The sequence below is a fragment of the Eptesicus fuscus genome, chromosome 3, assembly GCF_027574615.1.
Source record: "Eptesicus fuscus isolate TK198812 chromosome 3, DD_ASM_mEF_20220401, whole genome shotgun sequence".
NCBI lineage: Eukaryota > Metazoa > Chordata > Mammalia > Chiroptera > Vespertilionidae > Eptesicus > Eptesicus fuscus.
The window spans coordinates 16132146-16158075 of record NC_072475.1 but is presented as its reverse complement, the minus strand read 5'-3'; the positions used below and the strand labels follow the sequence as shown (position 1 = coordinate 16158075).

Sequence of the window (25930 nt, the reverse complement as noted above, 5' to 3'; positions counted from 1 at the left end):
ATCAATGAGAGAGGCATGCGCTTGGTGAAAAGCCAGTTAGACAGACATAAGGAATTAAACAGGATAGTAACATGTTACAAGGAATTCCTTACATTAGATCCTTGGGGAAAGTGTGTAAAAATAAGCAAACATTTATGTGAACGTAATTGTGGTGATCCTTCTCTCTTCGTCCTCATGGTGATGGGACGCCCTGAGTGTTACCAGTGGGCACCAGCGACAGTCCATGGTTGTCAGGCTTCTCTTCAATTTGGTGCCCATGTGACTGGGATCAGGGACGATGGGGTGTGGAGAAAAAGGTCTGTGCAACCTCTGGATCATCTCTGTGAGGACGCTTGCTGGAATGTCCTGCTTTTCTTCTGAAGGCTGTAAAATGAGGAAAAGCTACTGAGCAGGTATTTGCTGTGAATGGCAGAGTCAAGCCACATGCCCTGGCTTTTCATATCTGCACTATTACGCGAGATTAAAACCAACATCCATTTTACTTAATCAGCTTACTACTCCTCTACCTCACTTTTACAATAGTCTCTCCTTATCCATAGTTTCTCTTGCCCCTGGTCACCATTGCCCAAAAACATTAAATGAAAAATTCCAGAAATAAACAATTCATAAGTTTTCTACTGCGTGCTGATCTGAGTAGTGTGATGATATCTCGTGGCTTTCTGCTTTGTCCTTCCCAGGACATGAATCACCCTTTGTCTAGAATATCCATGCTGTAGGCCCACCAACTAGACACTTACTAGCCGTCTCAGTTATCAGATCAACTGTTGTCCTATAGCAGTACTTGTGTTAAAGCCACCTTTATTTTACTTAATAATGGCCTTAAAGATATTAACATAACTTTTATTATAGTAGATTATTATAATTGTTTTATTTTATTATTATTTGTTTTGTTACTATCTTACTGTGTCTAATTCTTTAATTAAATTTTATCATAGATCTGTATATATAGGAGAAAACATACTACATATAGTTCCTGTACAATCTATGATTTTAGACTTCCACTGGAGGATCTTGAGACATATTCCTTATGGACAAAAGTAGGGGGGTGGATATTGTATTGAAAAACACTAACTATGAGTTGTGATAAAGAAAATTTAAATCTAATTAATGGTGTGCTTTAAAACACTTTAAAAAGAATTTCTTTAGAAAGTGCTACTTGTTTATTCGAGAGTAACAATTCTTTAATGACAATATTTTAATGACATTTTTTTCTTTTCCGTAATTATTCCAGTGGAAGAATGTATTAGTTCTAAATTTAAGAGACTTCCACAAGAATAGTAATTAAAAGATCCATGTAAGTTTTTTCTTTGTTTCTTTAAAAATTTTTCCTAATTTTTATTATTTAAATAAAATAATTTGAAAGTCTTTATATCCCATTTTAATCTTTAGTTTTCTGTAATATTCTAGATTAAAATTAAAATCATTTTACATATCCTTTGGACAGTGGAACTAGGTGGCCTAGTATTACTAACATAAGGCATTTGCTTGGAGAGCCCAATGTGGCATATCCTGGTTTGCAGTGGTCTCTTAAGGACATTGTCTCACTGTGACTTATCTCTATCATTAATAACATGGAGATAATATTGTTTAATTTGTGAAGTGCTGATATTGACCTAAAATGTGAAATCCTTTGATGTGTTTAGAGACTATTTGCAGCATATTCTAAAGCATTTTAAAAATTAGTCTTCCTGTTGTTTGTTTTTTTTACTTTAAAATATCCACGTGGCTTTGATTTCTTTCTCCCTTGTTATTGAGCATGATAATCTCATTCATTCAAGAATATGCACATGTCATGTCCTATTAAAACCTTGGAAGTACTTATCTCTGATTTTTATTTTGTTTAAATGAGGTTATAAGACATTAGTTCTGAAGACAAAGCCTATCTACTCATACCAGATTGATTTGAAATAAGACATGCTAATCAGCTATATACAGATAATGATTGATTATAAGATTAATGCTTATGTGTTGTAGCTATCTTAACAGAGTCAATATAGAACAGACTGGGATGGAAGAAAAGTCATATTGATTGTAACATTTCCACCAGGTTTTACATAAAACTCCTCAAAAAGATAGGTTCAAGATTTTGGACATTTCTGCTTTTAATTCTCTTTTACTCTTTTTTTTTTTTCACCAAAAAACAACAACATGTTATTAGAAATTAAAGCAAACAGTCTCTTCTTTGTGAAGGTAAGAAGGAAACAATAAGCCATTCCAGCATTTTCCGTAAGCCTAGTATCGTCTCCCTCATATACAAAGTTCAGCCAGAGCAAATAAGCAGGTGTGATGACAGCCAGATGGAGATCTCTGAAGATAAACAACAATGAGGTACCATCTCACACCTATCAGAATGGCTATCATCAACAAATCAACAAATGACAAGTGCTGACAAGGATTCGGAGAAAAAGGAACTCTTTTGCACTGCTGGTGGGAATGCAGACTGGTGCAGCCACTGTGGAAAACAGTATGGAGTTTCCTCAGAAAATTAAAAATGGAACTCCCATTTGACCCAGTAATCCTACTTCTAGGAATATATCCCAAGAAACCAGAAACACCAATCAGAAAGGATATATACACCCCTATGTTCATAGCAGCACAATTTACAATAGCTAAGATTTGGAAACAGCCTAAGGGCCCACCAGCAGATGAGTGGATTAAAAAACAGTGGTACATCGACACAATGGAATACTACGCTGCTATAAAAAAGAAGGAACTCTTACCATTTGCAATAGCATGGATGGACCTAGAGAACATTATGCTAAGCGAAGTAAGCCAGTCAGAGAAAGATAAATATCACATGATCTCACTCACTTGTGGAATATAATAAACAACATAAACTGATGAACAAAAATAGAGCCAAAGGAATAAAATATTTTAGAATATAGTCAAAGTAATCCTGTTATTTGCAGATTTTTAATATTTCCTACAACTTTTGTGATATTATACTACATTAGTACAGTTTTGGGAATATTATTACATTTAAAATCTTTTTTTCTTGAAATATTAATGTTTATTGTATGTAAATGGCTAACTATTTTGTATTTATAACCTGGTAATAGATTTATTTTGTATATTGTAAAAAAAAAGACAATAAACAGAGATTTGGTAAGAAAGATTCCAAAACATATTTGTGATTAAAGCATGCTATTAGAATATCTAATAAATTTATTTTCAGAAGCAGGAGACTACAAAAAAGAGCTATTTTTGAAACATTTTAAGATTCCTACTACATAAATCAGTATCTATGCTGAACAAGGTTTGGTATGTTCACAATTTAATTAAATTCAAGCTCAGTAACTCTGAGATAAAAATAGAGCCCACACCCCTCAGACATCTGTATCCTCTAAATGTTTCTGATATAGAAAATAAAATTAATTCTTAAGTGAAATGATCTGAACAGATTGTCAGGAGCTACTCTTGCTCAGTGTGAACTGATCCATATTAAGAAAATAATTAAGGGAATGTTGTCATCATTGGCAGCTATATATGTCATTCAGAACTGCTGCCTACCCAGCTATAAACACACATATGCATATATACACATACAGCCACTTACTCAAAATCACATACACATACACACACACACACACACACACACACACACACACACACACACACACAACTTAATTGCCAAAAAATGCGATGTCTATTTTCAAGGAATTTGATAGAAAAAATATAAGCCTACCTTCCCTTAGTGGAGTTGTGCTTGTCTGGCAATCTATATATATATAAAGCCAGTGTCTGTGACAACTAGGATGACCAAATGACCGGTCACCATGAGGTGCATTGAGTACCTCTCAGTCCCTGCCCCCAGCCCGCAGGCTCCGATGGATAAGCGATGGTGAACAGGGGAATTGGGGTGGGTGGTGGGAGGACCGGACTGGCTGTCAGGCCATTGGGATCACAAGCTCATCCTCGGCTGCGTGGGGGCTCAGGCTTGTGGGAAAGCGGGCGCCTGTGACTTCACCTCCAGGTGCATGTGCCGTGCCGGCTGCTGATGGAATGCGCTGCCTGCTTGGGGCCGCTCATGCTGGGGAGGGTAGGTTGTGGGCACACCTTGCAGCTTCCGTCAGTGCCTCCAGCCCCAGACCAGTGGCAGCAGAAGCCGCAGTGGCGCCCATGTAAGCGGCCCCGAGCAGGCAGCGCTTTCCATCAGCAGCCGGCCCAGCACATGCACATGGAGGTGAAGTCGCCGGTGCCCGCTTTCCTGCAGGCCTGAGCCCCCAAGCAGCCAGGGATGAGCTGGTGATCCCAACAGTCTGACAGCCTGGCGGCAGAGGCAGTGTTCCTGCCTGGGGACTGGCGAATGGGCAGAAGACGGCTCTGATTGCAGGAGGCTAGGCCTAGGGACCCTACCTGCATGATCAATTAACACACAAGAAATAATACGTTCTCTCCTCTCCCTCAAACACACCCTCCCATGTTTCATTTTATCCATTGATTTCTTTAACACTTGAGACTAGCAGGCAGAAAATATCCAAAACAGAGGGTCGAAGGGAGACCCTGCTTCTATGGTTTATGCATGAAGGAATTCAGTACCTTATTCTGAAGTGCCTCCATCTCTTACTTTTATCTACAGTAGCAGTGGCCAAGTGGTCATTCTGCTGTCAGGGCTGTGGAATTCTAGTGATTTTATAGTCACATATGTAGAAATGACAGTGGCCACATCTTTGTGAGAGGGGAATTATCCACTTGTATACAACAGCTGGATGGGCTGTGACCTTAAGCTTTACCACCCTCCTGTGCTTGGGATTTGCTCTACATGTGGCCTCTTGCTGCTCCAGGAAAAGTGGCACCCCTCCAGCCATCTGTCACCCCCATACTCCCGCCCATACATCTCTGTGATGTGATCTAGGTATCATTTTGCTCTTAATCTACTAACTGTAAAATGATGTAACTGCTACTTTACAGTTATATTATTAGTTCACAAGAGAGAGCACTCTCATTTAAGTACTTCAAAATCACCTTGACCAATCTTTGCTAGAAAATTTGCTAAAATTGGAACCACCAGGGAAGGAAGATGGACCGACTATGGGCTGTTTATTGAGGTTATCTTATGAGGGCTAGATCTATGCAAAAGGAACAGAGTCACACTACTTGTAATTGTAGAATATCTTAGCATTTAAAAATAGTACTATTTACACTACCCTGGTAGAAGAGTATCTCTCCCTGCTCCACTGACATCAGCTTGGCCAGGACACTTGCAGTGTTCCTCCCGGCAGGTGGAAAATACAGCCTGCCATGTTATGTGATTTTCTTGATGAATGAACTGTGAGTAAGAGCAAGTCATTTTTACCCCTTTGCAATGAGGAAAGCAATCTCCCAGATGGGCTGTTGTGTCAACCTGGGTCACAGAATGGAGATAATATGAAGGAGAGTCAGAGCTGACCAACAGCAGGCATGCAACAAAGGCAAGAAATGGATGTTTGTTGCTGTGTGCCACTGGGGCCTGGGAGTCATTTTCTAATGCAGTATGAGCTACCCTGCTTAGACTTCTATAGTTATATCAGATATACATGTGTATATGCAAATGGGGGACTATTCTTTCCTAAACACCAGACTAGAAGTCAATACTCTATAATTTCTCTTCTTCGTCCTCCTCCTCCTCCTCCTCCTCCTTCTTCTTCTGATAACTAGAGGCCAAATGCATGAAATTCATGCAAGGGACTCAGCCCTTGCAGCCCTGGCTTTGTCTGGAAAGTCATCTGGAAGGTCATGCGGCTGACTGGTATAATTAGCATATTATGTTTTTATTATTATAGATGTTTCCTTAAACAACTAACAGTTCTTCAAGTGTTAGCTTCTTAATTTATACAATGAATGGTTTGGATGAGACAATGCTAGCCAGCATTAACATCACTGAGTTTATGTTTAGAATAATCCTAAACAATATTGCTAAAGTCACAATTTGTCTTATTTCAGTCTGCTGCAGAAGAATACCATCGACGGGATGGCTTACAAACATCAAGAATTTATTTCTTACAGTTCCAGAGTTGAGCAGTTTGAGATCAGGGTGTGAGCATCATCAAGGTATGTGAGGGCTATCCTCTAGATTGCAGATGGCCACTTTCTCATCCTAGCCTCACATGGCAGAGAAAGTAAGAGATCTCTCTGAGTTCTGTTTTATAAGAGTACCAACACCATTTATAAGGGTTTCACCTCAATCTAATCACCCCCTAAACGCCCTACTTTCTAGTACCATCACATTGGGGGTTAGGCATCTTGGAAGGCCATAACAACATTCTGTTCTTTTTAAAAATATATATTTTTATTGATTTTAGAGAGAGAGAGAGAAAGAGAGAGAGAGAGAAAGAGAGAGAGAGAGAGAGAGAGAGATAGAGAGAGATCAATGATAGAGAGAGAATCATTGATTGGCTCCCTCCTGCACACTCCCTACTGGGGAAGGAGCCTGCAACCCAGGCATGTGCACTGACCTGGAATCAAACCATGGCTTCCTGGGTTCATGGGTCGACACTCAACCACTGAGCCACATCGGCCAGCAACATTCATTTCTTAACACCATTATCTAGTTTGCTGTAATTTCTTTCTTAAAAACAAGGTTTTTTTTATTAAGAAGCCCTCACCAGGTAGCTCAGTTGGTTAGAGCATTGTCTTAATATCACAAGTCCCTGGTATTGGCACATACAAGGGTCAACAAAAGAACGCATATTTAAGTGGAACAACAAATGGATGTCTCTCTCTCTCCCTTCCTCTCTCTCTCTCTAAAAATCAATAACAAAAATTTTTAAACATTGTTATTAGGTGCTGGGAGGCATTTAGTGGTTGGATAGAATACAAATTCAATTGAATTTGCTAATTCTATGTGGTAAAAAAAAAGATCTTCAACATTTGAAAGGTGTAATAAAAATTCATAGGTTGTAGTGGGGGTCAAATCAATCTCTAGCACATAACAAATCCTATATACTACCTAAAAGAATTACCAGTTTCATTTAGTGATGTCGTTATCCTCAGTGACCTCTTGCTGGATCAAGATGTATAATAGATAACAAGCACACTTGATCTTGCTGCTATATGAAATAAGATTTTGATCTTTGACTTCCTGCTAAGTACAAATGGCATGGTCAGGCTTGGGAGAGAGGATGATGCTGCCAGTGAGATTCACCATGTGGCTGTCACCCTGGGTTTTAGGCACCTTTGAGAGTCACTGTGGTGAGTTCCAGCAATATATAATTAAATGGTTTTCTGGTGCATGGACTTTCTCCCTCTCACCCCCAAGAAGTGTCTATGGAGAATTCGAAGGGGTTATAGCTTTACCATTCAAAGCTTGATCTCTGAAGGTCATCTGGGAGCTTGGTAAAATGCAGAGTCACCCAAGAATTATTTATCAAGAATACTCATTTTAATAAGATCCCCAGGTGACTTATATGTAAGTTAAAGTTCTAAATGCAAAGACCATTAAGAGTAAGCTTGGGGAGAAACTCAGAAATTCTCTTTTGTAACTGTTATTTGAAATATCAGACTTGGGACCACTACACAATTAAGCATTACACCGCTAATGTTGGGGACATTACATACTAGTAAATGTTAATTTTTGGAATAGTACTAGTATTATTAATAGCAATAAATACTAATTTTGGCAAACAGCCCTAATATAAGATCAATGTGAAGTGCAATATTAAAAATGTGGAGTATATTAAATGGGCTTCCAATGGATTCTTGGTCTTTGCATAGAAGAATCTGGAATTTGGTGTTTCAAGACCTTGGTCCCAGTTTCAGTGTCTATCCTGATTGTAGAGGGAATGCAGTTTGCTTACAGATTGAAAATAGTGGCATTTGAATCCTATTTCCTTAGTTCAAATCTTGGCCTTTTGTTACTAACTACAAACTGGTGGATAGTTTAAAAAAAAATAAATATATTTTTATTGATTTCAAAGAGGAAGGGAGAAGGAGAGAGAAACAGAAACATCAATGATGAGAGAGTATCATTGATTAGCTATGTTCTGCATGCCTCACATAGATGGAGCCCACAACCCAGGCATGTGCCATGACCGGGAATCAAATGGTGACTATCTGGTTCATAGGTCGATGCTCAAATACTGAGCTGTGCCAGCTGGGCCTGGTGGATAGTTTTCACTAAATTTCCCTGAAGGTCAGTTTCCTTGTCAATATAGTGGGGATAATAATCACCTAAATGTTAAGGAAAGCCTCAAAAAAGTTCTCCTTTGAGACCAGATATTCTTATCCCAGGCCAGGTAATAATTTTGCTTTCTCAGCATTCACTAATAAAATTATACCCTGTTTTCTTCATTTAAGCATGCCAGAGGTCAGTATGTCTTTGTAAGATAACTACACAGTTTCATTAAAGAAAAACAGATAACGTGCAATTTCCATGCCTTTGTTTGGGGATTGTACTCTCAGTCTATTGAATGCATTTCTTAATCTATTTATGGAATGACTAGCTTCTTTGTTTAAGGACTGAGTAGGATTTTTCTGATATAAAATTTTGTTCGGGAAGATAATGGATTAAGTTTCATGGAGACTGTGACTAGATTCCATCTGCTTTAAGTTCAACAGTCACTGCCCCAAGGAAAATTATTGTAGACACATCTCTTTAGTTATGCCCAATGAAATCACAATGCCAGCTTTGGGCAGAGAATTCTCAGACTACTGATGTTTCTACCTGCAGGCAGAAAGCAATGTATTATCCTTTAACAGAAAGTAAAGGGAAGGTGAAACCCCTATGTCTTCATATTTTGTAATATGCTTTTTAAACATCACAGTATGCTCTAACTAGTATAGGAAGCATGTAATTTGGGAGAAAATCCCAAGATATCTCTTCATGACATTATTTTTGAAAATAGGATAAAATGAGGTAAAGCATATAAAGATAATTACTTACACATAATGGCCATATACTATGCTCTGTGTAATTCTAGGAATTTCACCTGTGTTTGCGTATTATCCCCATTTTAGAGATGTGGAAATGGAGGCACAAAACCTTGAGCAACTAACCTAAGGTATCAGAGCCAATAAGCAGTAGTTTCAGGAAAAAGATTCCAGTAGTCTGGATTTAAACACTAAACTGAATGGTTTAACTCAGTGGTCGGCAAACCGCGGTGGCTCGCGAGCTGCCTCTTGCCGATCTGTTGACTAATGAGTTTGCCGACCACTGGACTGAACTCTAAATTTATTTTTCAAGTACCTTTCTCTGTATGCTTCTCTATATGGTTCTTGGCTTGGCTGGCCACAAGAGAAATTTGTGAGAATTGGAAGGTGGATGTGAAACAGTAGCTGGTAAGGTAGGAGGTTGATGCCAGATGTTGATGTAGGTCTCATGGTTGTGGCTGATCTACTAACTCATCTCATTGACATGGGGCTGCAGCCTGAGTTATTTCAGTTGTGGTCCAGGCTCATATGCAGTGTCAAGGTGAAGGTCACCCAAGGCTACATCTAGGGTTAGAAACAAGAAAAGCAGAACGACAGCTATGAGTTCCAGTTATCCTCCCAAGGTTAGGTTTGTCCTTATAGGCTCGTATTTGTTTTTCATTATCTCATTTTAGGTTCAGTTTCTATTCACAGTTGCCAGCCCTGTTGACTTATACAGCCTGTCACTTCCACATGTAGAGGCAACAGTCTTCTATAGACCAACTCTTGCCCATGGTTCCTTGTTAGTGACTTTTCTTCGGTCCTCCAACCATACTTTTCCTGATCTTTCCTTCTGTGGCTCTCTCAAAATTGTGAAGAGTCTCATCTCTCAAATAAATTCCTAATTCCATACTACTAAGTGTTTCTGCTTCCCTAATAGAACCCTCACTGATACATATCTCGAAAAAACAAAGAGAGAGGGAGAGAGAGATAGAAACATCAATGATAAGAGAGAATCATTGATAGGCTGCCTCCTGCATGCCCCCACTGGGGATTAAGGTCACAACCTGGGCATGAGCCCTGACAGAAATAGGACCCTGGTTCACAGGTCAACGCTCAACCACTGAGCCATGCCAGGCAGGCTAAAGCAAGTATTTAAAATGTTCTGGAGCTCTAGTTTCATAGTGTTATCTGGGGTCTTATATTTGTTCTTCAGACTTCCATTTACCTACACAATACTTTCCAAACATTATAACCACTGCTAACTTGAGAGAAGATTCTGTTTTCCAACTTTTTCATACATCTTTTCAACCCCTTCAAAACCTGAACATCTTGCTTAAACTCTAGTGCCCAGACTTCTCCCAATTGTCTAAGTAAGCTCCAAGCCCAGCCAAACATTGTGGAGAAACTGTAAAATTCCTTTATGCAACCCTCTTGTTTTGACATCTCAGTGAATCTATTTACATGTAGTAATTTCCCAGTGCCAGTTAAAGTTAGAAAAAAATGATTCACTGTGGCATTCTTGCAGAATATGACAGATGGGCTCATTAGTCTTTTGATTCATAAAACTCATGATGTTATTCTGCTTAAAATAAGAAGCAAAAATAAGCAAGTCCCTGATAGGTTTAATTCAGAGTCAGAGTTAAGTAATGCCAACTCTGCAGATTCATGCAAAGAATTGACAAAAGAAACAGGGGGAAAGGGCTGTGCAAAGGAATGCATTATTCTTTGTGAACAGTTATGAGTTACAAGCTGATCATAGGAAAAGAGCTGAGGATCCAACAGCTAGAAAAGAAGAGTGCCTATGAAGTTACATGCCATTTAAGTGTTCTTGATTTAAATGGAGTAGTAGAAAGAATGAAGAAATTAAACAAATGAACCTTAATAGAATGTAAAAAGTAAGATGCTAGAGATTTTTTTTTTTTTTTTTACTGAGATTTTCCCCAATCTTCTTGACATCTTTTTTTTTTTTTAATATATTTTATTGATCCTTCACAGAGAGGAAGGGAGAGGGACAGAGAGTTAGAAACATGATGAGAGAGAAACATCCACCAGCTGCCTCCCGCACACGCGCCACCAGGGACTTGCCCGCAACCAATGTACATGCCCCCGACCGGAATCGAACCTGGGACCCCTCAGTCCTCAGACCGATGCTCTATCCACTAAGCCAAACCGGTTTCGGCAGATGCTAGAGATTTTAAGGGAAAAGAAATCCCTATGAAATGGTGATTAACATTATACAGAATAGTATCTATTTATGGAGAGGCCAAAAATTAAAGGATGGCATCTTTGGAATGTCAACACTACAATCTCTTCAAGGCAAGTCCAGTAGTGTAGCTGCATGCCAGCAGAAAAGTTATTTTTATTGAAATTTTCATTCACGTTGATTGGCCAACCATGTTGTGTTGCAATCAGCTGATCTGCCTGATTAGAAAGACTTCGCAGTCAAATGTGAACTTAAAATTATGGATAGTTAGGTTTTCAAATCTTATCTACTGCCTTCTCTTTGAATGGTGCTTAAAGAAAGACTATATATATTGTAATGTTTCTTATACTTTTTAAAATAATTTAAAAATCAAGAGGTTAGAACATAGAAATCCCATAAGGTAAATGTTCATAGAACAAAAGGCTTCTGTCAGTAATCAAAAACATCTCTGGCCCTAGCCGGTTTGGCTCAGTGGATAGAGCTTCAGCCTGCTGACTGAAGTGTCCTCGGTTCAACTCTGGTCAAGGGCACATGCCTGGTTGCAGGCTCGATCCCCAGTAGGAGGCTGCAGGAGGCAGCCAATCAATGTTTCTCTCTCATCATGGATGTTTCTATCTCTCCCTCTCCCTTCCTCTCTGAAATCAATAAAAATACATTAAAAAAACAAACAGACAAAACATCTCTATTGGAGGAGCAAGGGTTTTTCCAGTCAGTGTCACCTCGGGTGTCTGTTTCTGCCTTTGTCCTCCTCGATATATGAATCATGTCATTTCTCAATCTCTAACAACTATGTAGTAGCATAGATAAATAATTTAAAAAATGTAAATATATATGCAGATAAGAACTTCTCAACATTTCAAATGTGATCATATTATCTTAAGGAAAAACTGTTTTGCCTTATTCCACATTGAAGAAAAACATTTTGAAATACCTTCCAAACATATTTGTAGACATTCCTCTCAGTATTTTGATGATCAGTTGCATGAGTATTCTGAGCTTCAAGAAGGATTGATATCAAAAGCTTTTAATAACCTGAATAAAACATAACAAGAATACATTATTTGGTGGGAAAAAAGAAAGAGAAAGACATTAATATTTATTTTTGGTTCTGTACCAGGCTCTCTGCTATGACTGTAACAAATGTTAACAAAACATTTTTTTTTTAACTCACATACTTATTCCCTCTCTCAATGTTGGCACAAAACCTTTTTTACTCTGCATCCTTTTTTTTTTTTTCTGTAATGATGTCTTTGTTTTCCTTTTCAGCTTTAAGGACACACAATTATTTTATTTTACAAACTTTTATTTATAAACTCTAAATGCCATACATATATATGTATAAATACTCACACATATAGCTATGTGACAGACACCATAAGTAGTTACACTTTACAAACATGACCTCCTTTAACCCTCATATGCATTCTGTGAGTCAGGAATTAATACTATTTCCTTATTATGGAGAGGATGCCAAGGAACAGAGAAGGTAATTAACTTGTTCACTGTCACTAAGTAAGTGGCAGATTCAGAAGTCAAAGTTAGGAAGATGACCTGGTTACAGGGTGGTGCTCTCATATACAATGTTGTTACATGTAGATCAAGAGGTTCCCTGAGAAGTTAAATTCAATGACTTTTACTTTCTGATGAGAAAATTTTCCATTTCTAAGTTTTATTAAAACCTCCTTTCTGGTAAATTGGTAATCTCAGTAAAATTTGTTCTATGATTAAGGTCTGTTGAACTCAGCTTATAATAATTCCTGGCTTATCAAAGATTTCCATCATTATAAAATTGTACATTTTCATTAATAAACTCTGATTATTAAAGAGGTAGAAAACATATTGCCAAATAATTTACCAATTAATAGTATAATGATAGTAAATTCCAGATTTACTAGTTTACCCACATGTTATGATATGAGTTCTTTTTACCACAGAAATTCAAAAGAACAATTTTTTAAAAAAAGGAATGTTATGGCCCTGGCTGGTGTGGTTCAGTGGTTGGAGTGTGGGCCCATGCACTGAATGGTCATGGGTTTGATTCCCAGTCAAGGGCATATACATAGGTTGCAGGTTCAATCCCCAGGCCTGGTCAGGGTGCACTCTTGAGGAAACCAATGGATGTGTTGTGTTCCTCTCACATCAATGTCTCTCTCTCTCTCTCTCTCTCTCTCTCTCTCTCTCTCTCTCTCTCTCTCTTTCTCTTCCCCTCCCATTTTCCCTCCCATCTACTCTCTCTAAAAAAAAAATCAATGGGAAAAAATATCCTCGGGTGAGGAAGGATTAAAATTTTTTTTTCAATGTTATAAAACCAAAATATTTTTAAAAAGAGAGAAATTCTTGCCTCCTCATTTTCTTTCTTTCTTAAGGACCTTCATTTCACTGCATTCTATAAATAATTGCCAACACTATTAACTATACCTGGTTCTGAGCCTCAGGACATTAACAGAAAAGAAGAAACATCTAATAACAAATCACACTCCAATTACATGCAAAATATATGTGCATGCATGTAAGCATATATTTACTATATAAATTTGGGACCTGTGGGATAAAATATTGACACATGGTGAGCATTTGTCTAGAAATAAATCTAAACAGAAAACCTCATATCATGATTTTGCAGCCATGATGAAATGGAAGTTGAAATTTCACTATGAGGAGAACACTGCACTAGATTTAATTAATGACTTCAAATTATCATTTAAAAAATGCTTTCAAGTGGAATGTGGTAGAACCTTCATTTGTTTTTTTTTAAAGTCATGAAGCCTTTTAATCCATATTGTTTTCTTTGAAATCTTTTAATTAATCTGTGTTCTGTATTATTTTGGATAAATCTTCTTTCCTATGGTTAAACACCATTGAAAACAATCTGCTTTAAAAGTCAATTCTCCCTTTTTAGTCAATTCCAGATAGAATCTCTTAAATGATCCTTAGGAATTATTGCTGGCCATTGCACATTTATTCATATTCATGTCTGTATTTGCTTTTACAAATTTACCCATGGAAAATGGCCTTTTTTATTATAATGCTTTGCATTTAAATAGTTCATTCCATTAAAAATGTTTGACTAATTCTGTTAATACCTCCATGCTAAAGGAAGCAATCATTTCTGTAATCATATTAATAGAGAAACTGTAGTTCAATGAGTTTTAAAGATGTGCCCAGAGATAATCGGCAAGGGAACAGGTTAGTTGATGATAACAAGACAGAGGTACCCAGCAGTCTTTATTCTTTCCTTGATGCAGTCTTTTCTAAGTATGTATAATAAATTTTTGGAAGAATTTTAGATAAAAGTAGTGAATGAGTTTTTTTATTTTAATGTAAAACATATAAGTATTAGAGTTATCAAAATTATCAAAATGTAATATTTCCCAGAACTTTCACACTTCCTGCATCATTTTTCTAATTCAAATACCATTTATCATCTTTTCATAGAGAAACAGGATTTTGAAAGGAGAGCAGTTATTTCTACACATTAAGACTTACAAATGCATTATGATCAATAATGACTAACAGAAAGACAGATTAAGGAGAGATGTATATTAACTGGATTTATGGTTGGATGAGAACAGACTAGTTAGATTAAAACATAGAACATGCTGGCTGGGCATGGCTCAGTGGTTGAGCTTCAACCTATGAACTTGGAGGTCACGGTTCGATTCCAGGTCAGGGCATATGCTCAGGTTTTGATCCCTGGTTTGGGGCATGTAGGAGGCAGCTGATCAATGATTCTCTTATCATTGATGTTTCTATCTCTCTTGCCTTCTTCCTTCCTCTCTGAAGTCAATAAAAATATATTTCTAAAAAGAGGTAGAAAATTATAGCATAGGAAGAGACTGGGAATCATCTTAATCTCATAAGTGTAAAATATTCTGAATAGATTTCAGTGTAACCTAGTTCAGAGAGGTTTAACCAAATCACTTGAGGACAGATATTAGAAGCTTGAGATAATAACTTAAAGGATATAAAAGTTTCCACATGGGATACTTTGGAAGGGGCCAGGGTGGTTGTGAATTCTTATAATGAGAGAGCACCATGGAGTCACTGGATTCCTAGGCAAAGTGCTCAATTAGACAGTATTTACGCATTGTGGATAAATGTGAATTTTCAAACCTCAAATAATACTTTAAGTTATTGTTATCACCTATTCATATAAATTCTAGATAGCTTTATTTTTCTTTAAAATATATTTTTTAATTCTTTAAAGATCTAATTAGTAAGAAAGTCAAGTGATACAATAATTGCTAATAATATAACTTTTTTTTCTGCTTAAAACATAATTATTTCACTGTTGCAAAATAATCAATGCACTGCCTAAAAGCAATAGTTAAGATGAGCTATTTGATCAATTGAGCCTTCAGAAAATTCTTGCATAAAAGTAGGATTATAAAAGTTGCCCACTTCAGGACACATTAATTTTATTAAATCCCCTCTTCTGGTGAGCATAGTCCTTAATTTAACACAACATTGTATTCACTTGAGTCTCCTCTTCCCACATTCTTACTTCACTGTAATAATCTTTTCTGTTGTTAAAATTCCTATTTCTCTAATGACACAGCTTAAATTTTAATATTAACGAACTCTTCTCTTAGTTATCTCAAGTACCATTTGACCAACTCCATGAAAAGAAATGATTCCCACATATTCTCTGCTGTCTCCATCAATGATGGTTCTTTTCCAAGAATGGTATTTATCCTACTTTGCCCCTCACTAGCTCTTGGCACAGATGCACTTGGTGTGCTTGCTGGCAGATTATTTACCATAGTAATAAAACCTGGCACCACAGGGCTCTTTGTGCGAACCAAACACATGCTTTCTGAGCCTTTCCCTCCTTACAGGCATTTCCATTTGTTCTTACAATTTTTTACTCCAAATGGCAATTAAGTTATAAAATAAGTTATTTGTAATTTAAATAAATTAGGCCAAGTAATTAATGCTAGGTTTTCTTTAATGACAACTTCCTTAGGGTCCTTGGGAGAGGGGACTCACTTCCATCACACAACACCAAAGCACATTACCATGAAAATGACATACTTTATTAGAGTGAGTGTGGGATCGCTTGCATGGTTCTCTCTGTCATTCAGCTAGTCGATCAAAAGTTCAAAATACAGCGTGGGGCAAAATAGTCTGCAATTGTGAGCACACGAAACAGAGTTTATTCTTATATTATTATTTGTTAATTGTTGTACGATTTTCCATTTGAGCAACTGTAAATGTACTTTCTATTGCTATTTATTTTTCTATTCAGATAGTTCATCATAATTCCTCTCAAACTAAAATTAAACAGGTAGAAGATTAAGACGAAATCTCAACAGAGAATCCTCTGGTTTCAGAACTTAACTTACTGCTATAGACTGAATGTCTGTGTCCCTCCAAAATGTGTATGTTGAAACCTTTTACCCAACATGATGGTATTTGGAGGAAGGGCCTATGGGAGGTGACTAGGTCAGGAGGGTTAAGCCCTCATAAATCAGATGAATGTCCTGATAAAAGGGACCCCAACAAGCTCTCTCATTCCTTTTACCATGAGAGGACACAGGGAGAAGACAGTAACCTATGAACCAGGAAGGAGCTCTCACCAGACACCAAATCTGCAGGTGTCTTGATGTCCCTGCCTCCAGAGCTGGGAGGACAAATTTTTCTGTTGTTTGTAAGCCATCCAGACTATGGCATTTGTTATGGCAGCCCAAAGAGTCTAAGACACGTTGAAGCTTGTAGTCCAATAAAGGGATGTCTTCGTGCTGGGATGCCTACATGGGGCAGAGTCCACCATTAATCAGTACTGTCTGGGCACAACCAGGATGATCTTTGATGTTCAGTCTCATTATCCAGAGAAACAGTTGGTCCCTGGTTGGCCTTCCAATTTGGGTTTCTTATTGGTGAACCTGCCTCATCGTCGTGGAATGCCAACCACACAATTCGGGAAAGCTACAGATAACTTTAGATAGGTGGCCTTCTCTAATAATTTCAACATAGCATCCTAAGTTAAACATTCACATACAAAGGCATACATATCTAATGTTGTGGGAAAGGAATTATCATTTTGTTACAGAGTGTTGGCGATGCCACTCAGGGTCATGTGAAATTTTTGTACTGGGATCCTTAGTTGTTCTTAAAAATGAGAGAATTTTAATTTCCCTCCCTATGTTTAATTCTAAAAGCATTAAGCATGGCACTTTTGATACAGGTTCACAGGGGACTTCTATTTTGTTTTTCAAAGCAGTTAACTATATATATATTTTTAAAAGAAATCCACACTCTTTCACATCTAGATTTCATAAATTCTGTGGCCAGGAGTGATTGTCATTGTGGTGGAACAGGTGAAGCAGAATGAGAGGAAAGAGACCAAGAAGATTGGGCTGATTTAATATATATGCATGAACTGTCTACTATGGCAAATATTTTTCTTTTATTTATTACTGATTTATGGAGATAATGATTCATTCATGCACTAATTTATTCTTTTATAATTTATTTCATTAGATATTCCTATATTTACTGAGCTTGCCTACTATACATATTTTAAGGGCTAAGAACATAGACATGGATCTGTTTAGAAAGCATATAGTGTTTTCTTCAAATTTCATGTGTTAAAAATCAACTGGGAATTTTGTTAAAGTTTGATTTTTTTTTCAACAATGTTGATTTCCAGACCTATTACCAGGGATGCAGATTTAGTTGGCTAGGTGATCCAAGGAGGCACTTTTTGGTATAGTCTCCTAACATGGTTTATAGATGCCTGGTTCTCTGAGCATCCTTTGAGAATACTGGCCAATGCATCAGAAAAATGGATTGTGACATTGTTTCTGATTGATCTCAGAGATCAATACACTTGACTATAGGAGGGTCACTAAGCATATTAAGTCTGGAGCCAGATTTCTTCATTGCATAGCACAGCTGACTTAACACTCACAAGCTCTGGGAACTTGGATGACTTAAGTAAACATTCTGCCACATTTCTACCATCTTCAAAGTGGATATAATAATAGCACTTTCTTGATAGAGTTGTTTGACGAAGAAAGGAGGCAATAATGCAAAACATTAAAAGATATATTTTGAGTACAAGCCATATTTTGAGGAGTCAGTAAGGTTGAAGTCTTACCTTTCATTTGGTTGCATTTTGAAAAAATATCAAAATTTTAAACATAGAATGTGATCAAACTTGAATATATTAGTATATGGCTTGCAATGGCAACAATGTTATTATGTGATATATTTATATAATTTTAAAAATTCTATTGTGGTCGCCTTTTAATATTCAGAGGCCTGACCCCCATTATATTTGCATTTGTCTCACAATTTTTATTTATAAATGTCAAAAACCATTGTTTTGATGAGCTATTTTGCACTGTTTTTGCTGTTAGGCTTAGTAAGCCAAAAAATTAACTACCACATGTTAACATAAATTAAACATTTCTATCAATTATTTGAAAGCTGTTCAATATTTTAAGATATATTCCAGCATGTGTCTTATTCTTTTTTTGAAACAAAACTAGCTCTCAAAATATGTATGATAATTATATTCTTCATATAGATGAGTTATATGGACCTCATTTGTAAATGAAGAATGGATGTTCCAACTAATAAAAATATATGAACGTAATTTGCTTTCTGACCCAAAGGCCATACCTGAGAAGAGCTGTTGCTATTTTTGTTCCTTCACTTAGGAAAAGAAAGGGAAAAGGCTGATATTGATCAAATGAATTATGACTTTCTTTCAGGAGCTTTAGAAAACATTGTTTTATATAAAACAGAATTTTATATCAAATACAGAACTTAACAGTTCAGCAAAACAACCTTTCCCTTATTTAATGCAGAGTAACTATGAGATGGGGATTGTTAATCTACTTTATAGATGGGAAGGAGCTCAGAGTTGAGGATCACATCAAATCCTTACATGCACATGTGTCTTCTGACTTCAGGGCCAGTGCATGTTCTACCAACATTCTCCTTTTCCCTCATGTAAATAAGAATTAACAGCCTTAAGTTCAATTTCTGACATTACAACCATTGTGGACTATGTGACTTTGGTCAAATCATTAAACTTTTATATTTCCTTCTCTATTAGATGGTGAAACTCATTGAACCCCCTTCCACAGGTGTTTGTAACTGTCATTGAGTTAATTTGCAAATTGTTCAGAAGAGTCCTTATCACATGATTATCACTTACTAATGTCATTTTATTTTTGAAACCAAACTTTCAAAAAAATTGAATCTTAGGGATGAAAGTTTTTGGTCTTTTCACTGTAATTATTACAGTGAAATGACTCTCAGTTCATTTTACATAGGCTTCATGGGAAATGTCTTCACCCTGAGGTGACCCAAGAAACACCCATCTTCCCTATCAAAACAAACCACCCCAAATAGAAGAAAACCCTTCAATTAGAAAATACAAAAGAGAAAAGCACTTATATAAGATTTAGTGCAGTTTTTCTTTACTCTTTGTTTCCATCACTTAGATTTTGCTTAAGTCTTTTTTATTTTTCAACTTGTAGAGGTAATTGATTGAATGAAAACTCTAAGGGAATAAACAGCCACTGAACATAGCTCATTCAATACAAATGTTTGCATTCTGTAATATCCAATGCACATTAATTTGCTGGTTAACAAAAATAGTCTTATCTGCATATTTTTATGGCTGGTATGAATTATAATTTCAAATTAAATAGAGTGCACATTCCATTATTTCACATTTCTCTAACACATATGTTCCATCTGGGGTTGCATAATGGGAAGATCTATTTTCTTCTGAAACATTTTGAGGCAGTTTGAAAGGATCAATGACTATTCCCTGTGATTCAGTTGCACATGGCTATTTCCTATGAGCCCTTAAAACTTAGACTCTCAGTGCATTTGTGTCTGCTTAAGAATTTTAAATCTCCTTACTTCATCCTGTGATTATGCCATCCCTTGACAATGGTTTTGCTAAAAGATTTTCGAAAGCTGAGTCCTGGGAGTAGAGACAGGTTTCAACTTTGAATGCTATTTTCTGATCAACTGGAGTTCCTTAATCCTCTTCTTCCTTTACTGGACTGTGTGCCGGTAAATAGCTGTCAGCAAGGGAAGGAGTTCAATACCTTTGGGCCATGACCCACTTAAATGCTTCTTCTGCTAGGGAACAAATCCATGGCAGCCTTAAATGTCAGCATTCTCCTGGCATCCTCTGGTGTCAGCCTCTGGGGTTCAACTGCCATGTGTATATATAAATTCCAGCCTTTTCAAATAAAATACTGGATTATTACATCTGTCAGGTGAAGCTGAGGTAAATACCGAGCCTGGGATTTAAAGATTCATCCCCTGTATACACTGTAAACAAAAACAAAGCCAGGGAGGCTTTCTAATTTTTGGACCTCGATGATAAATTCTATCGTTATGTGTGCTAGTCATTACAAATTGGCTGATTAGTTTTCTCCAATTCATTTAGAAATTATCCATGATTAATTGTTGGCAAAACATTGCAATGCAATGTTCTATCCAATCCTTTTTTTTTTTTTTTTAGCATTGAATGCTTCTTCTTCACTTCAGATAGAATGATTTTGCTAGTAATTTTATTATAATACAGTTCCCTGTGAGTGTGGGCCTAGGTAAAAAGGCATTTCTTAAAAAAAAATATCGATAATAAACATGAAAAGGGTATTAGGAAATAATGTGCCACACACTACTATCCGTTTACCAATTTTTATAGAGTTATTTTAGCTGCAAACAGTTAAAAAAAACTACTGAATTAAATGTTCATTTTTATTTTAGTGAATTGGTGATAGATTTCTCTGCCACATCTCTTGATATGTCATGATATTGTGTAAAATGTGTTCATTTTTAGAATATAAAGCTCCCCAAATGAAAGCCAATATTCTTCTCTGGAGGGATTCATCTTGGGTTTTCAGTGTGCAGCACTGAGATCTTCGGGCTAACTTGGGACAGCATGATAGAGCCATGGATGCTTACCTATGCTGGTTTATCTTCCTTTCAACAATTTTCTACAATTACAAGAGATATAGCTGAGCTGTGCTTCTTTGAACAGCTAGCATGTTATACTTATTATTAAACTCACATCTGCTGTGTTTTATACTTCCCTGGTAGAAAAGGTTCAGGTTTTATATGTCAGTTCAAGACGAAAACAGAATGACAGGCTGTAAGTTTTGGCTCAGGTGAGTGTAGAAGCAATCATACCCATGGCATACACAAAACAATTGCTCTCCTAGTTGTAATTTTATTCTCTGATTGTAATGTTTGCTCCCAACTGATGTAGTTCAATTAAGAAAAGATCTGTTATTCTTTTATTTGAGACAAAAAGCTACAACTGGATTTTCTGGAGGCCAGTGCAGGATCAAGTACTACCTCTCTTTCTGGATCTTGTTGAGTGGTCAGCTGTTAGGACCTCCAAGTACATAGAGGTCGAATGAGTTAGCAATATAGTTAAGCCTTACCCAGGGCATTGAGAGTCTTTGGGTCTGCAATTTCTTAAGCATGGCTGGTTGAAATTAGCACACATAAGTATAAGGATTAAAAATAATTTTTCAAGTTATTCACTATTTACAACTCAAAATATACACAACACACACACACACACACACAGATAAACACACACAGAAGGTGGATATAATGCTACATTATTCTTATTCAGTGCTATTTACTGAATAAGAATATATAGATAATTGTGAGCTAATTGGCAACAATTTCAGTACAGAATTAATACTATGAGCCAAGAGAAAGCATTTTCATACTTTAGTTTCTTAAGACCTGGTTATCAAAGGTAGAGATGTGAGAGTATTGGAAATTTAATATTGGAATATTTAAAGTCTTATGCTAGAACAATGGAGACAATATCATATAAGGAATTCAATTTGATTTACAAAGCCACAAAGAGGATACTCACACTTGTAATATAAACCCTAGTTAAAATTTAGACATTCTGAATATCATGTTTTAGAAAAATTGCCTAGATGTCGAATGCACCATTTTTTCCCTTGTTAATGTAATACATTTGTACTCTATTGGGGATCTTTCCTTCCATCAGCATTCCAAGTAATTAAAATTTTCAATTAGGATAAAATATTTTCATTTGCCCCCAACGGCATTTTAATATGAAAATATATAACTTTTCTTTGAGGCATGTGAGAATGATTTCAGTATTTTGTTAAAGCTCCGTAATTGTCAGTGGATCATCGAAAGCTATTGGATAGGTTCTAGATATTTCTTCATCAATATCTGGGTTACATGAAAAATGTATCTTCACTGAGGAAATATCTATGCTGGTGGAGTCATGCCCTCTACTTGCTGGAATATCAGAACTTCAGTTTCTAAACCTCATTAAGCTCCCCAGACCTTGGAAGTATTCATTGATTAGCATTCACTTTTGAACATTTGCTCTTTGCAAGGGAGATGTCTGCTCACCCTTCAGTCCTGTGCTCAAGGAGAAAGAGCTCCTTCATTCCTTAATAAGAGACTCTGGCTTTATGTTAGATATCAACAGTGAAAATCAGTGAATTTGGGGAAAAGAAGGACAGTTATTTAATTCTGTACAGTATTGTAGAAAAGAAGGAATAACAAATAACTGTTGCTAATTTTAACAACGGAGAGGTTGCAATCAAGTTCAAAAAGGGAAGAAGAGTAAAATGTCTGTCCTTGCATAATACCAATTAACAATCTAGATAACATTTGTTCCTGTTTCCTCAGAAGAATTGAGTTCTCGTTGCTTGTAGATTACTAAAATGAATAGACCAATCCCTTCTGCAAATTATTTAAAGTAAAATGAATTCCTTGAGTAAGATTGAATAAAATTAACATGGGAAGTAAATCCTTTAATTAGAAAAGACAAATAATTATTTTTCTTCAAAGAAATGAAATTAATGCAATGTGCCTTTTGAACAGATAATAGAGAATTATTCAATAGACAATTTTGAAGAGCCCACAAGGAGGGAATTCAACTAGTCAGCACAATGTTTCCAGGGCATTCTGAGATTAACTCTCTCCTCAAGGAGATTCCTTAGAACTTCAGCATTCACTTCCAAGTCCTAAAATAGCATGATTGCCCCACATCACAGTTTTATTGAACAACTACTTAGGCAAGTTTTAAAAATAATATTAGAAATGGTTAGTCAATAGATTCTTAAATTAACAATTTAGAATTCACTTTAATTAAACATATATACACATAAAGTTCACTTATTTTTTCCAGTTACATTTTTCAGTATTTCAGACATTTAAGCTGAACTACTTCATGTTTTAGGAGGAATTTTGTAACAGAGCTGAAGAGGATTATCTAGACTCCTAAGTTCCAATATGGTACTCAAACTACTAAATAAAGATAATCTTTTAAAAAATAGCAGGGAGAAACAGTACGAATACTTAGCAAGATTCTTACAAAAGAGCTGATTAGAATTTTTAATTAGAGCTGAATATTGTCCATAAGTTTAAAGCATAATTTAATACATAATAATGCTACCGTTGTTTATAAGAATAACCAGTTCATATTTGGAATAAACATATTATCCTGGATGCATACTAGTATACATAAAATTAACAGAAATTTTCCCCCAGAGGTTTATATTTTTCTCTTTAAAAATGATGTAGTTATTTCAAAAGATAAATAACGCTCTTTAATGTAAGACTTACTGTTCTACACAATAAGATGTGTTAGTGGCCTGAACCGGGCCGTCATCAATATTTAAATTTAAGATTTTCTATATTGTAGCCCATCACATTTAGGCAGTCTAGTATTGTTAACAAAGTGGAATCTGTCAGACAGACTTGTAGTTGCGTTTGTTCTGTGTCCCTTACTACGTGAGCCAGCTAAGCCTCAGTTTTCTCACTGTGAAATATCGAGAGGGACTGTAACTGCTTTATAGGATTGCTGAAAGAATTGAGAAAATTCCACGTAACTTGTTGAGCACTGTGTTTATAGCAAGTGCTTCAACCTGTGTGGTGTTATTATAATAATTTTTCATACAGGATTACACACGAAGCAGGAAAGTGAGCGTGCGGATGGCGCCAGCCCTTAGAACATTTGAGGCTTTTCTGCTTAATTAGGGCAGAAAGGATATTGGAGACATATGTTTCTCCATTACCCCAACTCACTCGGGAGAAATGAAGCTCTGTCCCGGAGCCTGTAGACGTCAGCAACTTCTAATGTCTCCACTTAATTTGGAAGGGTGCTGACATGTGGTTGTCATTAAGAGCCTTAGGTGGTATAGCTATATATTGGAAATTGCTCCACCTTCTCCATCTGATGATCTTGCCCTAGGGATTTAGGGACACAAAAGCAATGCTGAACATGGCTGTATTTGTGAAAGAAGCAGTTTTATAAAAGTCATTAATAATGCAGGTGAATTTAAAATCCTGAAGCACAAAACTTGTTTCAGCCAGGAAGGTAAAACAGTTGGGCTAATAAGACATCGATTCTCACTTTTAATGAGAAGGACTTGGTTGTAAACAGGCCACAAGATTAAGCCTTCTACTTCTCAGGGAGATAGATCATTAAGGAGAAGGTGACGATTTCTAATGCCAGTGGGTTAAAACCACTAAAAGATGATTGAATTCTTATCAATGAATGGGCCATAATTGATATAACCTATTCATTTGTTTAACATTCTGTGGACTGAGTACTTGAATAAACTTTGAACACTCAACATAGTTTGGGGACCCAGAAACTATCAAGCTAGATTCTAGAGGAGTGAGAAGTGACCACCATCTCCTGACACTGTTAGGAAGAGCTTTTATGAAGGAGGATTTTATCCACATGGGGAGACAATCCTGCATTGCAACTGAGGCCCGGGGTTTGATGGATGTTACAGTTGGTGCTGCTACCCTCTTCCTTGTCCAATAATGAGAACCAAGGCTATTTTTATCTTGTCATTTTTCTAACTCAGACATTCTCTGGAAATGGCTATTGGAATCTGATGCATGAGAAGAAAAAAAAAATTGGGGAGATGGAGTGTTTGGGCAAACTGAGAATATCAGAAAAAAAAAAAAAAGTAAAATCTCTACCCTAGCTCTTTTTTCCAGAAAGGAAAAATGAGCAGTACATTAATGCAATTTCCATTCTCAGAAATAATACATATTTTCTATTTTAAGCAAAACTTTATGAAATAAGTTGAGAAAGAAAATTTGGCGCATAGTTTTTAGTTTCTTTTTTTCCATAATAATGTGTCATTCAGACATTCCTCCCCTCCTTTTTATTCTTTACTATGTAATTTTGGTCATAACTTAAAGTGCCCTTTTAAAGTTACCAATTAACTTTGGATATTGGGCTTGTCTGGAATTCACTCTCAGGTGTTAGCTTTTCTTTCTGGAAAGAGGAGTTTCTATCCGTGTCTCTGTTTATTAAAATTATTTATAAAATGTTTGTAAATTCCCTATGGAAATCTACCTTAATGAGTACATCTTAAATTTTTTAAAATTCTTTTTTACCTAATGTGAGAGTCATTATTTTTATCTTACTCTCTTTTTGTTGATAATTCTGATATGATTTTAATTTATGCATTTTAATGCAAGGTAAACATCCCAGTGATGGGAAAGTCACACTAAGGTCGCTGCACAGCACTGATAACACAGGAAAATACATTTCCATCCTGTAAAGACACAAATTGCTAGCACTCAAGGTCACAGAGTGCGATAGTTAATTGGGCTTTTGAGAAAAGAAACCTTGAAACAAGATTAAAAATAGCATTAAAATATTATTCATGATTATGTATAGTAGCAAAACACAAACAACACAGTGTGGTTAATTATAATAAATTACAATAGTTTGCTTCTACAAAGCTTTGCTATAGGAGAGAGTGTGATACATGTGTGAGAGTGTGGTATAGTTTAATAATTTCTACTTGGAATTGCTGTTTGTTTGTTTTTTCCCATGGCATCTTTAATGCAGATCTCTCATCTGAGGGGGCTATGTTGTAC

At 36.3% G+C, this 25930-nt stretch overlaps 1 long non-coding RNA gene across 1 annotated transcript; it reads right to left on the bottom strand.

Moving 5' to 3' along the window:
* Nucleotides 1-24137, bottom strand: LOC129147715 (uncharacterized). Its single transcript, XR_008554983.1, has 4 exons — nt 24110-24137; nt 11964-12064; nt 9164-9411; nt 1-363 (listed from the first exon to the last, which is right to left on the bottom strand). It is a non-coding gene; the product is annotated as an uncharacterized LOC129147715 (long non-coding RNA).
* Between the last annotated feature and the right edge of the window lie 1793 nt (nt 24138-25930).